This window comes from Phragmites australis, chromosome 6 (assembly GCF_958298935.1).
Source record: "Phragmites australis chromosome 6, lpPhrAust1.1, whole genome shotgun sequence".
Classification (NCBI taxonomy): domain Eukaryota; kingdom Viridiplantae; phylum Streptophyta; class Magnoliopsida; order Poales; family Poaceae; genus Phragmites; species Phragmites australis.
The window spans coordinates 26269315-26288405 of NC_084926.1; the positions used below are offsets into that span (position 1 = coordinate 26269315).

General features: G+C 46.2%; 1 pseudogene; it reads left to right on the top strand.

Annotated features, from left to right (window-relative positions):
* The first annotated feature begins 5000 nt into the window (after window positions 1–5000).
* The window catches only part of LOC133923098 (pathogenesis-related thaumatin-like protein 3.5), a 61469-nt pseudogene continuing 47378 nt past the window's right edge, over window positions 5001–19091 (top strand).

Sequence of the window (19091 nt, forward strand, 5' to 3'; positions counted from 1 at the left end):
CGAGCGCCCAACTCGCACACATGCAGCGACTCAAAATAAACTCTGAATGACTGCCTAACAGACTAGCTGAACTGCCTGACACAAAGACTGAACAACTGAATTTATTCAACATACTCCTCCTAAGTTCAATTGTTGTGAACATTTGCAACTCCAATAAGAGCACGTAGGTTCTGAAACTTGACTCTCCCAAGGGGCTCCATCAGGATATCTACAAGCTGATCTTCAGTTCCAATGTCTTCAACACTAATCTTCCTTGTCCCAATACATTCTTGAATAAAGTGAAAACGTGTCCTAATGTGCTTACTATAATCGTGAAACACCAGATTTTTGCACAATTGAACTGCTGACCTGTTATCCACATGCACGGTGCCACTTTCAAGAGCAATTCCAAGCAATCCAGCGATCAGTCACCTAAGACAAACACATTGACATGCTGTTGTGGTAGATGCAACATACTCCGCCTCAAAACATGATAATGCAACTACTCCTTGCTTCTGAGATTTCCATGTGACAGGACTTCGGTCAAGGAAGAATAGCACCCGAGAAGTAGTACTTTTCCTGTCATCTACATCACATGCATAGTCTGAATCACTGTAACCAATCAACTTGTTGTCGACATTGTGACTGGTGTAGACAGGAGCTTGTGCTGGCAACATAACACAGGAGATGTTTCACAGTGCTCAAATGATCAGTTATTGGAGCTTCCATGAAGCGACTTATATACTCCACTGCAAAAGCTATATCCGAACGAGTATGTACCAAATATCAAAGACCCCCAACAACACTTTGATAAAATGTGGCATCAACAGGAGGGTTCAGACTGACCTTGCTCAATTTCAATCGGGACTCCATTGGCACATTCACAGATTTGCAATCCTGCATTCCAGCCTTCTCAAGCAACTTCTTAGCATAAGCTGAGTGACAGAGTGTTATCCTCCCAGCTTCTTGCTTGACCTCAATACCGAGATAGTAGTTGAGCATCCCCAAATCACTCATCCTGAAGGTCTCTTGCATCTGCTGCTTAAACCTGCTGATCTCACTCAGATCTGCACCAGTGATAATAAGATCATTAACATAAACACCTAGCAGTAGGCTTCCTTTCCCTTCACCCTGAGTGTACACAGCATGTTCAGATGAGTTCTTTTGGAAACCAAGCAACACCAATGTGCTGTCGAGCTTGGCATTCCAGGCCCTTGGAGCTTGCTAGAGGCCATACAATGCTTTATGCAAATGATAAACCTTGTGCTCTTCACCAGCGCGCACAAAACTAGGAGGTTGTATAACATATACCTCTTCTTGAAGCTCGTCGTTGAGGAAGGCCAACTTGACATCGAGGTGATGAACTTCCCAACTCTGTTGCGCAACTATGGTGCTGAGCACATGCACAGAATCTAGATGAGCCATGGGAGCGAAGATCTCATCGCAGTCGACACAGGCGCGATGTGCATATCCTTGTGGCACGAGCCATGCTTTGTGCCTAACAACACTGTTACATGTGTCTTTCTTCAGCTTGAATACCCATTTGAGTCCGATCGCTCGCTATTCTGCTGGGAGCTCGGTGAGTGACTAGGTTTCATTCTCCTCTATCGACTTCATCTCATCTTCCATGGTTGCACGCCAGCTTTCATGGGGCTCGGCTTTAGTGTACAACATTGGTTCTTCACCTGCGGCAAGATGAAGTTTGCAGTTCTCCAACTGGTTGCAGATGTTATCGATGCTCCTGTACCGGTATGGGCCATCTTCATCGACAGATGTTATCCATAGTCATGTACTGCTGAGGGCCATCTTCATCGATAAAGGAAGCAAATGCAGTCACCGTTGATGACATGAACTCCACATTGCACTAGTACAAAAATGGACTTCATTGTCTCGTTCGAAAACCACCTTCACTATCGGTTTTAGAGCCGACAGTGGGCAATAGATAGTGATAGTTCCTGACTATCACTGCCGGTCCAGGGATTGGCAGTGAAGGGGGTTATCACTGCCGGTTGAAGGCTTCAACCGGCAGTGATGCCCATGAATCACTACCTACTGGTGGTTTCGACCTATAGTGATGCCCGTGGAATCACTGTCGAGTGAAGCCTTCAGCCGGTAATGTTTTTCCTCTCCTCTTTATCTCCTCCCCCCGCTCTCTCCTCCCTCTTTCTCCCCTCTCTCTGTCTCTCTCTCCCTCTCAATATATCCTCCCTTTCTCTCTCCCTCTCAATACATGCATCCAATGAGAAAAATATTTAATGTAGATTAATAATAAAGACACATTTATTAATACATAATAATTCATGTTCTTCATTAATATGCAAATAAAGCTACTTAATTTGGCATACTTAATATAGTGTCATTTGAACATATATACGATGTCAAACCCCATGGTAGACTTCTTCCTTATCGCATACTCTGTATTAGAAGGTATGGTATCAATTGAATGTCACTCACACATTGACAACACAATCAGTTCATGAAACTCGACATTTGGATTGATAACATGTCTGATAAAGAAACTGGTGATCTATTCTTGAATGGGATGTATTTCTGAAGGGAGTATCGCACTTATACGTTATTGAAGTGCTGCATTTGAAGAATCAAAAGAATTAGTCGTTAAATATGTATAGAAAATGAAAAGAATACATCAATATGTAATTTCATACCTCAACATCATTAAACCTAACAGCGTCTCCGTCTCCGCTGAATACATCCATGAAAGTAAGAACATAGAACCACCAAAGATTATTGCCAGGTGGCTGCCTCATACACTTCAAGAGGAAAGGATTCATTAGTAGAATGAATTGAACCTTTTTATTTGGTAGGAAATGCAAGACATGAATATTCCATGTGTACCGAGAAGTCGGTTTTTACATCATACTCCTTCCTGTATGAAAAGTAGACAGCACTCTTTTTGCAGTATCTTATGTACACCCTGTTCGTGAATATCAATACCAAACTTAGATGTAATCGATGTGAATATTAAATGATCGAGTTTACCTATTTAGTATGTCAATGAGAACTTGCTAAGTTGACTTATCTCTCTTTTGTGAGTCAAAGATAATAATCTTGCTCAAGACTAGGTAGATGACATGAAGGATCCAATGAAAATTGCAGAAATATGTCACCATAGCAAATTAGTACTAGAATCGAGTTGCCCATAAAAGCAGGACGCCCTAGCGCACAAACACATATTCAAAGCTGTAGTGTAAGAGTACAAAGGTCTTGTGTTGATGGTGAAGCAGACACTTCAATATGTAGACCTCATTGAAGTTTGGATTCATCTATATAAGTTTCTCGTTGACAAGCCCAGGATCGATGAATCCTACTTTATTATCTAATTCTTGTCTGGATGTATGGATCTCTATTCTATGAAACAAAGAAGTTAGTCATGCAATTTCAAGGTACAAGTTAATATAGCGTGAATTATATACGTAAGCCACTTACAGAGTCTACGCTCTAATTATGGACACATCGAGGTCATTTTCCTGTTACAATTCATACAAGCACTTGAATTTTACCTAGAATAAGCTGTCCCCGTTGAGGAAATATTCTTCTATGTATCTTACGGGGAACGTCTCTATACCCTTCCTGGACTGCTCCATGTACCATAGATGTAATCGGCGCATTTGAGTTGTAAAGTTATTTTCTATATATGGTTTGACCAGAGATGTATTCTAACTTTGGGATTTCCTCTACCGCAACAAGCCATGCTAGTTGCTCTGTTGATAATTTAGAAGTAGTAAGGAAGCCCCTAATGCTTGGAATATCCTTAACGATTGGACCTGATTTGCTCTTGGCCTGCTTCTTGCTAATGCATTCATAGTCAGTCAATGGTTTACTTGAAGTCACCCCCGTCTGTTTAACTTTGGCTATATTCATAAAAAATTTCATGCTATCTTTAGGCACAACAGGCTTTGGTGGAGGTGCTGGAGGATGGAAATGAGCTATTACACTAGCATCCACAATCTTTTTGGTTTGCTCAATATTAAGTAAATCGACATCATTGGGTTCCACCAACTACTTAGATGGCACTGAATTTGTATATGATGTCATCTTCTTGGATGCTGTGGAACTTGATCATGTTTTGTAAGATGATGGTTGGCTTCTTGAGTGGTGGACTTCTTTGAGACGATGGCTAAGAAGGTAGACTTCTTCTAGGAGATGGTTGAGGAGATGGAGATCTATGAGGCGACAATGGCCCATAGTGTTGTGAAGAGTAGAGGTTCTCGGGAGCTGTCCTTGGTGGAAACACTATGTAGACCTTCTTCCACGCGATGAAAGTGTGCTCGTTCTTTACTATAGTATTCATCCCCTCCTTTGCGGGGTAGTCCACCTCAATATGACGGTAATGGTTAACTGCCTCGTCTATTTTGACCACGACGTAGCCCTTCGGTATTGGGCGTCCGTGATAAAGTTCATAAGCGTCGTAGGGATAAGCCATGCCAGAAGCCACCCTGATGGTAATGTTCTTAGCACCAATGTGTAGTCCACACAGTTTCCGTATTGTGATGTGGTCCAGAGGATAAGTGATGGAGTTGGCTCCCGAAACTCTTATGGATGCACAACTATACTCTAACGACCATCAGGGTTGGAGCGCACAACATTAGGAGACATTGTCGGATGTTCTTGTTTGCTCCCAATGGCGTCCTGTTCAAGTCTAATAGCTTCATGTGCTACTTATCTTTTTTCGTCTGTATGTTCTGTTTCATATTGTAGCGCAAGTTTAAACATGCCCATGATGGCAATGGTATAACACGAATGAGTAGAGATCAGTCGACGACCGACAACGCAAGTAGGAAATTTCCTCCGGTATTTGAGAACACCAGTCAAACAGAAGGAAATAAACAACAATACCTTGACCAGTTGTTGCCATGTCAGATTTAGCGTGCGCTTATAAATACCTCTTGTGGCGCAGCCCTCGTATCTCATTACCAAAGCTCACATTTCTCTCCTCACCACAACGATCGGCCACGCCGCCTCTGTAGCCGTCGATAAAAGGGCTCTCTCATCTCAAGGCAATGGTGCCGGCGGCGGCAAGCAGAGCCCTTGCCATGTTCTCGGTCATCCTCGCCATCTCCATTAGTGGTAAGCAGCTGATCGTATCCAAATCCTGACTGGAATTCCTCTGTTTCGTTGCTGCGTGGTGACAATGTTGTGCCATTTTGTTTGTCTTTGGATTATCTAATCCGATCAGGTGCTTGGTACAAGTCCTTCACCATCACCAACAACTAGGGGTACACAGTGTGGCTGGGGATCCTTTCTGGCGCCGGTTCGGTGGGTTTGGACAGCATGGGCTTTGAGCTCGTACCAGGGCAATCGCGGACCATGTCTGCGCTGGCAAGGTGGTCAGGTCATCTCTGGGGATAAACCCTTTTCTCTACCAACAACACCGGCAAATTTAGTTGCGTCACTGGCGACTGTGGTTCCGGCCAATAGCAGTGCGCTGGCAGGGCCGCGTCTCCAGCGACGCTTGTGGAGTTCAAACTTGACGGGAGCGGCAGCATGGACTTCTACGACATGAGCCTCGTGGACGGGTACAACCTACTGATGCTCATGTGTAGGATTGAGAGTGGTGGCTAGAGGGCGGTGAATAGGTGCCTTAACAATTTATTGTGAAATAAATGGTCTTCTCCTATTTTTAATCACCCAACGCACCTCAAACCTTGAACGGAAGAAAAATACTCAGAGAGACAATGCAAGGTGGATAGTTTCAAGACAATATAACTTTACAGATAGAATATGAACCATAGGTTTCATTCAAAACCGTTCCATGTGTCTTTGTGCCCAAAAGCTCACAACTTTAAAGATGGACGAAACAGAGATAAGATTACGGAGCAAGTAAACTCCCCAAAATGATGGTCTAGAGGCAAGGGAATTCAATACTCCATCACATATGCATGTGTATGTGAATTTTATACCTCTAGCATCAAGAAAAAACAACCTCCCAAGATGTTGAAATTTTGGCTTAAAAAAGAAAAACGAAAATCAACAACAAAACACCAAGAACATGCAAACTTGCAAGGGAACCAATAGAAGGAAACTAGAAGTAGGGGAATTCAAGCATATACAAAAATTTAAACTTCATTACTGAAAGAGGTCATCCCTATTTTAGGCATATTATAAAGATTTACCTCTCAAAACTCTCACCTATTACATAGTATCGGTGTATTAAGTAAAGGGGTACCCTGACTAAACGGGCTCCATAGGGGACCTAACAACTAGAGCGGCGTACTCCCCAAAATCTACTTGATTGTATGACCACAGCATGGCAACTAGACGCATGGCAACTAGATGCATGGTGCTCTCAGAGCAAGTGGGCACGCCTGGTCCTCCATAATGATGCTCTCGATTAGATATTAGGATGAGTAGAGGCTTTTCTGTTCGGACCCACATGTAAATACACCTCCTCCCTACTATATAAAAGGACGAGGGCCTCGTTCCAAAGAGAGGCAGGAAACTAGGAAAAAACATCATCTGTAATCCACTGAGATCCTTCATAACACACGTAGGACGTAGGGCTATTATCCTCCAGGAGGTCTGAACCTGTATAACTCCTTGTGTCCCTCAGTACACACTCACACACACCCGTTTGTTGAAACACCGTCCACGTGCCCACTGTCCAGCATACCCCGGAATCACTGTCAGGGATTTACCCTCGACATTTGGTGCGCCAGGTAGGGGGGCATGTTTTGTTGTTTCAGCAAGTTTGAAAAAAAACTTGATCGGGCAACCCATGGTCGAATCCACGGAAACTGTTGAGTCCTGTTCCTAGGACCCCGGTCGCCGCAAGGTGTTCATCATAGGGTATGACCCGAATGAACCCAGAGTGATCTAGGCATGGGACATGGAGCCGGAGTGCAAGAGCTCTGAGAACCGACATAAGATCTACATGGGTAGACCATACAGTGGGAGGCACTGAAGGCCCAAACGCCTTAAACGCAAGTGGCGAACCCCCAGCATTACACCCAAAGGGGAACCAGCTGGCACTAGTCAGGCGCGTGCTTCAAGATAACCCCCACATCCTCACAATCGTCCTAAGGAGCCCCTACATAGAGCACAGTCCATGATGGCGTCGTTGCCTAGGCCATCATACCGCCTAAACACCGGGGGCTTCCCACCTCACGATTTATCACTGCTCCACACCCAGCGTCTCGATTACAAGACCATGACGCCAGTGCAGAACCTGCAGACCCTGCATATCCTCCTAAGCCACCCACCGGTACTTGTACCGGAGGGTTCACTTGTGACACCATGGTTGCGTGATCTTGCCCTCTTGGTCGAGACCGCCCAGCACCAAACCACATCAACATGCACCGCGCCTATCACAAGGGCCTATCACAACAGGGCCCACAATAGAATAGATCACGTGCTCCCCCAACCACGGGAAGTACTCGTGGACCACCTCCACATCAGGATAGCCAACCCTCTGACCTATGTCACTCTCTATGCTAATGTGACCTCCGGGGTGTGATCTAGGGCCAGGTGGCCACTAGAGAGCAAGAGGACAGGGCTCGGTACGAGCAGGAAAAGGGCAAGCAGCCTTGCCGCATGTCTTCCCTTGCAGGTAGGCATCGGATGGCTCCACCCCTTTTTTGGCACCCTGAGACCGCCGTCTCTCTCCCTAGGCGTGCACCACCGCCCAAAAATGAGTGGCTTAGCATTATGGAACAGGGTGTAATGCCCTGTCCGTCAGGTTATGTGAAGTGCGTTGGCCGGACAAGTTCCTGCTGGTCCTAGCTGAGAAGTATGACGCCTTGACCAACCCGGAAGAAATCTTGCAGATCTACACAAACATGGTGCAAGCTGCGGGAGGCCATTGGAAGGTCATGGCCAACTATTTTCCCTACTTCCCTAACTGGTTCCACCCGGTCTTGGCTGACGAACCACCCTCATGGTTCGGTTCAGTCTTGGGAGGATCTATGCGACCAGTTCGTCGTTAACTTCCAAGTGACCTACGCCCGACCAGGGGTCAAGGACAACCTATATCAGATCCGGCAGCGACAAGGAGAGTCGTTGTGAGACTTCATTCAGTGTTTCATTGAATGCCAGAATACCATTCCAAGAATCATGCCAGAATCCGTGATCATAGCATTTAAACGGGGGTTAAAGACCAGAAAATGGTCGAGAAGGTGGCCACCTAGGTAATCCGAAGCACAACCGAGCTCTTCGAACTCGCGGATAAGTGCGCATAGGCCACCAAGGATTAGGAGCGACAGATCGATACCAGGTTGCGACCTACATCCGAACGTCCTGCCCCTGCCAAATGGGTCAACCGGAAGGACAAGAAGAGCAAGCTTATGGCTGGACCTCCCGAAGTCTTGGTAGTCGAGCAAACCGGCCTAACACGCCAGTGCTTTGAAAAGAAAGACAGGAAAAAGGGTTGAGGCTACTGCCCGATCCACCGTATGGATGCCCATGACCTGACCGAATGCAAGGTCATGCGAGGCATCATCTACCAGGAGCTCGAAGAGCACAAATACAAACACGATGATGATGATAAGGATAGGGCCACCCCTGACCAATCGGCATTGGGGTACCAACTGGTTGATCATACGGTCCATCACATCTTTGGAGGCACCACGATGTATTCATCTAATAGGGAATACAAGTCGATGGTCTGAGAGGTGTAGGCGACCACATCAGACCCAAGCCCATGCCTGAAGTTGCCAGAGCTCCTGCTCACTTTCAGCCAGGTCGACCACCCCGCGTACATCTGACACCCTAGTCACTTCCCCATCATGGTCGAACCCATGGTGCAGAACATTCGCCTGGGCTGTGTGCTCGTCGATGATGGAAGCTCAATCAACCTCCTCTTCGTCGACGCACTAGATGCCCTGCAAATTTTGAGAAGCTCGTTGGAGCCGTCCCCACCTTTCTTCGGGATTACTTCGGGCTCCTCGGCCAAGCCACTGGAGCAAATCGAGTTGCCCATCACCTTTGGCTCACCGGATAACTTCAGCACCGAAAGAGTCCTTTTCGATGTGGCCGACTTCGGGACAGCATATAACACAATCCTAGGCCAACCATCGATGGCCCAGTTTATGGCCATTACTCACTACGCATACCAAGCGATCAAAATCCTTCGGCCAATAGGGGCCATCACCATTACTGGTAGAGCCAAGACAGCCCTGCACTGCGACAAGAAGAGCCTCAACATGGTCGAACTGACTCCCGGGTCGCATCCCTTGACCACGAAACCCAGCGGGCGACCGGAGAAAGTCCCTATCGTCGCCTGCCCTAACGATCGGCTCCAAGCAGTGAGTCTTGATGACACCAACCCAACCAGGTCAGTCCAGATAGGCGCCACCCTGGACCCCTAATAGGAACTTGCGCTCATCATCCTCCAGGTGAATGCGGACTCTTCTCATGGAGTCCGTCTGATATGCCCGGAGCCCCTAGGGGTATGATAGAGCACAAGCTATTTATGCGACCAAACGCATGACCAGTAAAGCAGAAAGCGCGTCGGTTCACAGCCGACTGAAAGGAAGCACTTCATCAGGAGATCAATAAGCTCCTCAAAGCAGGCTTCATACGAGAGGTGCAGTACCTAGAATGGCTGGCTAACCGAGTCATGGTCCAGAAGCACAATGGACAGTGAAGAATGTGTGTTGACTTCACCGACCTCAACAAGGCATGCCCGAAGGATATTTTCCCACTTCCCCGAATCAATCAGCTGGTTGACTCAACTACCAGCAGTGATCTATTATGTTTCTTAGATGCACGGTTGGGCTACCATCAAATTTGAATGTATAGGGAAGATGAGGAAAAAACAGCTTTCATTACGCCCTTTGGGGTCTTTTGCTATGTAAAAATACATTTTGGTTTAAAAAAGCACCAGTGCCACTTACCAATGGTGTATTCAACTCGTCCTCCCATCCCATCTCGGAAGAAACATCAAGGCATACGTAGACGATGTGGTCGTCAAAAGCAAAACCAAGACAGACCTAATCGCAGATCTCCAAGAAACATTTGAGAACCCGAAAAAGTGCACATTCAAAGTTCCGTCAGGGAAGTTGCTCAGATTCCTTGAATCCTATTGGGGGATAGAGGCAAACCCTAACAAAATCAGGGTAATCGACCAGATGCGATCCCCGACCAGGTTAAAAGAGTTTTAGAAGCTAACAGGATGCATTGCTGCTTTAAGCAGGTTCATCTCAAGGCTAGGAGAAAGGGGATTGCCAATCTTCAAACTCCTGAAGAAAAAGAACCTCTTCCTATAGACACCAGAGGTAGAAACAGCATTCCTAGAACTCAAAAGGTACCTCTCTTCCCCTCCCATACTAACCGCGCCTCGGCCCGATGAGGAGCTCTTGCCCTATGTTGCCTCAACACCAGAGGTCGCAAGCGCGGTCCTGGTCGTCGAGCGGGATAGCCTCTATCGACCAGTATATTACATCAGCGAGGTTCTGCATGATGCAAAGGCTCGGTACCCAAAGGCTCAGAAACTACTATACACCATCCAAATAGCCTCTCCCAAGCTCGAACACTACTTCCAGGCTCACAAAATCAAGGTGATTTCCTCGTTCCCAATTAGGGAAATTCTACATAACAGATATGCAACAGAAAGAATGGCAAATTGGGCAGTAGAGCTTGGGATATTTGACCTCCAGTTCACCGCTCGAACTACTATTGAGTCCCAAGCGCTAGCCGATTTTGCAGTCGAGTGGTCGTCCGTCGAGTCTAAGCAGGTACCACGACCAGAGGTATACGAGCATTGGACCATGCACTTTGACGGGTCATTCACACTAAAGGGAGCCAGGGCAAGAGTTGTTCTAACCTCACTCGCTGGAGAAATCCTCAGGTACATAGTTCAGTTATATTTTCCAGCAACTAATAACACTGCTGAATATGAGGGCCTCTTGTCCGGAATGCGAGCTGCCTCCACACTCGGGATTAAGCAATTGTTGGCAATAGGGGAATTGCTTCTAGTCGTGAACCAGGTACAAAAGGAGTTTCAGTGCTCTGACCCGATGATGGTGACATTCCTCGCCGAAGTGAGGAGACTAGAGTGATGCTTCATCGGCTTTGAGGTCAAACATGTCCCTCGCAAGGACAACTTCCTAGCCGATGAGCTGGCCTGTCTAGCTTCTTCTCGTCAACCTATCCCAGTCGGAGTCTTTGAAGAAATACTTTCACGACCATCCACCGCGGTCATATGACAAGGTGAAGGGGATGCTCCATGTGAAAACGGAGCACCCAAGGCAACACCTTTAGAGGCAACACCTCCCTCGGTGCCATCGGCCTCGGGCAGCCATCATATGGTCGCCCTGCTCAATTTGGGTATGAGCTGGATGGATCAGATCTCGGACTACCTTAAAAATTGAGTAGCCCATAATGATGATGCATCAGTAGGAAGGGTCTCGCAGCAACCCCGCAGATACTCCTTGGTAGAGGGACGCCTCTAATGCCAAGGGAGCAACGGCCTTTTACTGAAATGCATCACTCAGGAAGAGAGGAGCATAGTGCTCTCTAATATCCACAGTGGCATATGTGGTAGCCACGCTTCGTACCGCACCTTGGTCGGAAAAGCGTTCTGGCAAGGATTTTATTATCCTGTTGCCCTCTAGGATTCCTGCGAGCTGGTGAAACGGTGCGAGTTGTGTCAGTACCATGGCTAAAATACCAACCTACCAGCCCAAGCACTGCAAACCATACCACTCTCTTGGCCTTTTGCTGTCTGGGGGCTCGATATTGTGGGACCATTCCCCAAATCTCTAGGCAGTTTTGAATTCCTGTTCGTGGCCATCAACAAATTCACTAAGTGCATCAAGTTCGAACCCATCAAGAAGATCACCATCACAGCAATTAAGTTCATAAAAGGTGAAGTAGTGCGGTTCGATAGTCCAAACTGCATAATCACAGACAATAGAACTCAGTTCACCAGTAGTGCTTTCCAAGACTATTGCGATGAGATCGGGACCAAGATTTGTGGCACACCCCCAAAGCAACGGACAGGTTGAAAGGGCGAATGGGATGGTACTACAAGGAATCAAAACCCTGGTCTTTGATCAGCTTAAAAGCTATTCGAGACATTGGGCAGATGAACTCCCCATAGTACTCTGGCTAGGCTACGGCCAAAACCCCTAGCCAGGCTACGGCCAAAACCCCTTTCTTCTTGGTCTTTGGCACAGAGGCCATGCTCCCCTCAAAAATCACCCTCCAATTACCTCTAGTCAGCAATTACTCGTATGACGACCAGGTGGCCCGATGAGAGGATGACATAAACCCGATCGAAGATTTCCACAATCATGCTCTAATTCGAGTCGCCCGATATCAGCAGAACCTCAGATGCTACCATGACCGGAAGGTATGAGAATGAACACTGGCTGTAGGTGACCTCGTCCTTAGGCAAATTCAAAATAAGGTAGGTCAGAACAAGCTCTCCCCCAAAAGCGGTCAGGTTGGCCATGGAGGACAGCCGGGAATTAGACAACTCTTGGAACATCGTCCTGTTGCGCTAGTTCTATGTGTAGGGTCGCTCGATGACAGGCCTATTTCTCTATTTTTGAAGCACCTTCTGGACAAGCGTGGAATACAACCTGTAAGTCCTAAAATTCAAAAAACCAGACTCCCTATTTTGGAGGACTCCCCGACCAGTAATTGGCTCCCGGCAGGTTAACTCTCCGACCACAGTATGCAACCACAATTACGGGATTCGACAAACAAACAAAGCCACACACCCCACTTAGGCAGAGCGCTGGTTGCCACTGACGGGTCTTGTCGAGCTATGATCCATTCTACGCCCCAAGAACATGCCTAGCAAGTGGAAGGGGACAAGCACCGGCGTCATGAAACCTCTAACATTTTCTGTTCATAAAAAAGGAGTACAAGCCAACTTGTTAAATCTAATCAGACCAACTATCCTGGCATAGGCCTTCCCTATCCTCCCTGGCTCAAGTAACTAAAGCGAAGTTGATAGAAAGAGTCTGCCAGACTCTCATCTCTATCTACCTTTGAACGAGTCACGAAAGCTCTTATACTCCTCCCTGGGGTGGCAACTCACCACTCTAGGGATCAGGCGATGACCTGCGTAAGGGCCAGTGAGGGAGGCTGAGGCAAAGGCCCTGGTGGAGCTGATGACCGACCTTAGCGCGCCATGAAGACCTCTCTTCCTCCTCATCTCCAACTCTTCCTCGTCATCGATCTCCTTCTCTAGAAGGTCCTAATTGATCCACTCCTCATCACCAGAAGTATCGATGACCTCGACCGAGGGATTCACCTGAGCGGGAGAACAAGAAGGACCAGCAGAAGGCACCCTCCTTTGGAGGAGCGGAAGCGTGATGGTTGTCGGCTCCAGTCTTGCAAGAGCTGACCCTAACCTTGGAGGCGCATCTGCAACAAAAGCCACCTCCAGAGACACCTCGACAGGCGGATCTGAACGCGGAGGTAACTCCACCTCCACCAAGTCATCCAAGATCATCGACCCCTCTAGCGATGAAGGAAGGGAGCACACCATGGCCTGAGGGTCTGCCTACACTATGAAGAGGAGAGCAAATAGGATAGAAACGGATGGGCTCTAGGCATTGGAAGACCTGAAGGGAGGAGGTGAGGCAAGGAGGTGGATCGGAAGGCCATCAAACACTCCTCTTTAAAAACCCACACCGGCACGGCATTCAAAATGCTTGAAACCCGAGGGGGCGTACTGATGGAGCCAATAGTACCTCAGGTCCAGCTGTGACCAATGTCTCTCCTCTCATCCCCCTTGCTTTTTCTCTTTCTCAGGACACTTAAGCCTCCCTAGATGACATGAAATTTGGAGTCAAGCTTTAGGAATTGAAGACATCAAATGATCACTACCGGGGCGGACTACATCTACCTGGGACTCGAGTGGCACAACTAGGTTGGACCACGGTCATAGGGAGGCTTGGGGCTACTGTCGGTGTATTAAGTAAAAGGGTACCCTGACTAAACGAGCTTCATAGGAGACCTAAGATCTAGAGCCGCGTACTCCCCAAAATTTGGTCGATCGTGCGACCATAGTGACCAGTCTAAATGCACACCCGACCAGTATCCCTATACCATCGGTTACACCCGCAACCAGCCCCACCACTGGTCGTAGGGGCAGATTTGACACAACCTGTCCAGAGTGCAGTCGCTAATATCCACTCAAGAGTTTTTCTTTCCCAAGCACTAGCACCAGAGGACAAAGTCATGGACGGTGCAGTTAGGCATTGTCCCATCCCGTAGCATTAAATATGGCAGCACACGGTAGATGGGATGTTGTCCGCAGCCCAACCAGGCAAGTGGACAGGGTCGGCGCTGAAGGGTCCTGTCCTGTCCCATAGCATTAAATGCTGCATGATAGAACTTTGCAAGCTAGCACGACGGCGCACGATGGATGGAACGTTGTCAGCAGCCCGACCAAGCAAGTGGACGGGGTCAGCGCCAAAGGGCACTGTCCCATCCCGTAGCATTAAATGTTAGGGGATAAAACTTTGCAAGACTGGCACAGTGGCGCACAGTGGATGGGATGTCATTAGCAGCCTAACCGGGCAAGTGGATGGAGTCAACACAGAAGGACCTTATCCCGTCTCGTGGCATTAGACACACGGCAACTAGACGCATGGCACCCTAAGTGTAAGTGGGCATGCCTGGTCCTCCGTAATGATGGTCTAGATTAGATATTAGGATGAGTAGAGGCTTTTCTGTTCGGACCCACATGTAAATACTCCTCCTCCCTACTATATAAAGGATGAGGGCCTCGTTCCAAAGAGAGGCAGGAAACTAGGAAAAAATGTCATATGTAATCCACTGATCCTTCATAACACACACAGGATATAGGGCTATTATCCTCTAGGAGGCCTAAACCTGTATAACTCCTTGTGTCCCTTAGTCCACACTCACACACACCCATTTACTGAAACACCATCCACGTGCTCACTATCCAGCATATCCCAGAATCACTGTCAGGGATTTACCCTCGACACATGCACTAAGTACTCATCTCCCTCTCCTCTAAAACTCTAGTACAAGGCTCTCATATGGATGGATCAAGTCGAGGACTTCCCAACCACCCATAACCCTCTATTTATAACCTAGGAAACTTGACTCCTAAGTCTCCTTAACTATTCCTAAAATACCCCTCTCTTGCAGTACACTCCTACATACCACCGGGGGCATTTTGGTCCATTTTCTCCTCCATCTATCGTATGACCGTGGCACCTTCACCACTTTCCTTTGCCTTCATGCAAGCTTGGTGATGATGCTACGTGGACATCCAGTCCTCCCATAGTTTTAAGGCCAAACCATGAAAGCCTAGCACGTTTCTCAAGGCGTGACTAACCACCACTTGCTTCCACCGGAAGTAAGCGCTCCAATGATGACACATGTCCTCCATCTTGTGATCTTAACCGTCGGCAAGTCTCTCCCTCTCCCGATCCCTCGGGCCACCTTGTCACTTATACCAGCATCCCCTTTGTTTGACTTCGTCAACATGCCACCTTCATCAACCTTCATCTCTTTCCTTGTTTGACATCCACGTGTACTGCTAGAATCATCCTTGACTCCACCCGACCTCCTTGATCGTCTGGTACCAAGCACCCCACTTAGCCCGGATCACCTGCTATCGACCTTCAAGTTGCATCCATCACCTGCACACCATGAGACCAGCAAACATGCATCTCTAGAACTGTATAACATCATCACATGTTAGTCCAAATTGAAATCAAATTGAAAAAGATTAGACATAACAAAAATATGAACATCAGATGGTTCGACGTTCACACCAGTGCAACAATGGACCATCCGATGAGTACAACTCCACTGGAACTCGATTTGCATTCCTCTCTAGAAAAATTTGTCCGGTGATCATAAAATCCCAACACCGGACAATCCGGTGAACACCTCAACATTTGCCTCAGAACTGAAAGGCTCCGATGATACTCATCGGTGTTCACACACCCATCACTGGACCATTCGGTGAGTACATCATCACTGAAACTTAGTTTTTCAACCTCTTTGGAAATCTTTGTCCGGTGAAGCCTCCGGTGATCACCCGTGTACACAGCGGACCATCTGGTGAGGCTACCGTAGTAGACTTTCACATTTGCACCCTTCTCTGGAAAATTAGTTCGGTGCTCACTCTCACCCACACCGGACCTTCCGGTGAATGAATTTTTCTCTACCTCTGTGCTAAAAAGCTCTAGTGCTCACATCTACCACACACCGGACTATTCGAGTGTAAGCTTCCTGCATCGAGAGAACGATACAAACTCCAATACTTTTCAACTTTGGTTAGACAAAATCAATATTGTTGTATATAACCATGCATATGCTAACCATTAAAAGCCACACAATGTCAATCACTCATCACCCAAGATAAACTAAGGTACATCTCAACTTGGTTTCTCATTCTCTCCCTTATGAGTCCATTGACAACATCACAAAGAACAAAGGAAGGTTTGAGGATCACACAAGAAGCTCATTTAAGTGACCAGAAACTCGAGAAAGAGCAAGAACATGTCACTTGGCATAAGAAGATTGCAAAGGCTCGAAGAGAAGAAGAGACTAGACAAAAAGCAATAAAATACAAAAATGCAAAAGATACTCTCCTTGTGCTCCCCCTTGATGAATGCACATGTTTTATTAGCAAGTTTTTCATTCATTTTACAAGATTTTTGTTGATTCACCTTTGCTCCCCTTTGAGACTTGCTTTCATGGTTCCCCCCCCCCCTTTGGCAATGCAAACATCAAGGTCAAAAGGACTATGCAATGCATGAATATGCAATCCTAATGAGCTTTCACAAGTATATCATAAAGCAATTGCATGAGCTAGAATGTCAAAGGGCTGCGAAAAGTAGAAGGTGGAGGTCACAATCGCATAGAGGCTCGAAAACAGATAGTGACACACGGTCATTAAGCTTTACAAGCTAAACTTGAAGAATTGGTTGGCGCATTGAAGTTTACAAAGCCGAATCATGTTCAAAGTTACCACCACATAAGCATCCACTCGTGCTAAGGCAATACAAGCATTAAGAATTAGCCAATTTCAACCTCAAATTAGGCAAACAAGTGTTCAGGACATAGGGCTTTGCTAACGCTCACATATGAAACTAAGACTTAGATTGATCATGTGATAAAAAATAATTAACATTTAGACACATTTCTCTAATTCTCAATTTATCCTCAAGTTGCCTCTTATCCAAGCAAAGTGTCACGCGACTGGGTATGACAAACACCTTGAGTCATCAAGACAACCGTATTGGATCACATTTTAGCACAAGAGACTTGATTTTTCATGATTATTTAGTTTGCACAAGTTATCAAGATGCTCATAAGATCAAGTTAAGTAGTGCCTTTGTGACACAAGGAACACATGTTGTTCCAAGGTTTTATCATGACAAATTGTCTAGTTGTAATCTAAGCAAAACCCAAAGATGTAGGGCTGGCTGTGGCTAACTATTTCAGGGAGATAGGCGGGGGAAAGAGCTTCGGCCAGGGGGTGGTGCGCAAGTAACAGGTGCAGCTTCAACCTTTGTTTCCTAACTCAATGACATGACCCTATGGGTCCAATTACAGAGGTGGTGCAGCACCTAAACAATCTCAACCACTGCAGCTGTGTTGTTCTGATCTCTGGCGTGGAAATATCTGCAACATGCTTTTAAATCAAGTTGGATTCAATCCTTGGGAGTATGGTAGATGCGCTGGACGTGGGAAGTTGAATTCAGTTAGAATCCTTCCTTGTATCAATGTGGTAGGTGGAATCGGGATGGACTTGATCTGGCCATGGAAAAGGTCTTGCTCTGTGGTATGCAGCTTCTTCAAAACTGAGGTGGTTCGCTATTGGGTTTGAACATGTGGAGAGGAAGTTGATGTAGATGGTGCCCTATGTGCCTCCATGCATGTTAGAAGATGTTGTGGCAAGGTTGGTGAATATTTTGTTGAGCCCTTCCTTGTATAGATTCAGCTCCAATATTCTTAAGCAATAGAAAATCATAGCCTTTATTTAGTAGTACTCCATCATCACAAAAATGATTATGGACAGCAAGAAATGAGCCCACCTCATGATTTGAATGACAGCCACGAGCTCTTGTTATGGGACCTTGTAATGGTGTAGTTATTGGAGGAATATTTGTAGTGTTTGTATCTGAAGAAGTGATGTCCTAATCATCCTCCCTCTCTTGAACTGAAGTCATCCTCAACTCAAACACATCATCTCCTCCCACGTACGGCTTTAAATCAGAAACCTTAAACGTGGGACGAACCGCAAAATCTGCAGGTAACTCAAGCTTATATGCATTATCATTAATCTTCTCAATTACTTTAAAAGGACCATCAGCTCGATTAGTTTAGACTTTCTCAAATCAAGAAATAGATCTTTACGCAAGTGTAACCAACACAAGATCACCAAGTTCGAAAGTTAAATGTTTCCTGCCCTCGCTACCATAAGCATGATATTTTTCATTCATCTTCTCAATATTTTCTTTAGTTAATTCGTGCATTTTAAGAATCAGTTCATCACGTCTCTTAGCATCAAAATTCAATTTTTCAGATGTAGGCAAAGGTAGAAAATCAATAGGAGTACGTGGATTAAAGCCATATACAACCTGAAACAGACTTACCTTGGTGGTGGAGTATACAAACCTGTTGTAAGAAAAGTATATATGAGGTAAACACTCTTCCCATAGCTTCAAGTTTTTCTTCAAAATAGCCCACAACATGGTAGATAACGTGTGGTTAACGACCTCCGTTTGTCCATCAGTTTGGGGATGACATGTAGTAGAAAATAGTAGCTTCATCCCTAATTTATTCCAAAGAGACCTCCAAAAGTGACACAAAAACTTCACATCGTGATCCGAAATAATGGTATTGGGCACTCCATGTAAACCCTGAAAACAAATTAGCTACGTTTGTAGCATCATTGCTCTTGTGATAAGGTATAATATGTGCCATTTTAAAAACATCGATAACCACAAAAATATTATCCCTCCCCCTCTTTGTCCTAGGCAATCTTAAAACAAATTCCATATAAATATTCTCCTAAGGTACACTAGGAATAGGAAGAGGCATATAAAGACCATGTGGATTTAAGCGGGACTTAGCTTTAGTGCAAGTAGTGCAGCGTGACATGAAGCACTTGACATCGCATCTCATCTTTGGTCAAAAGAAGT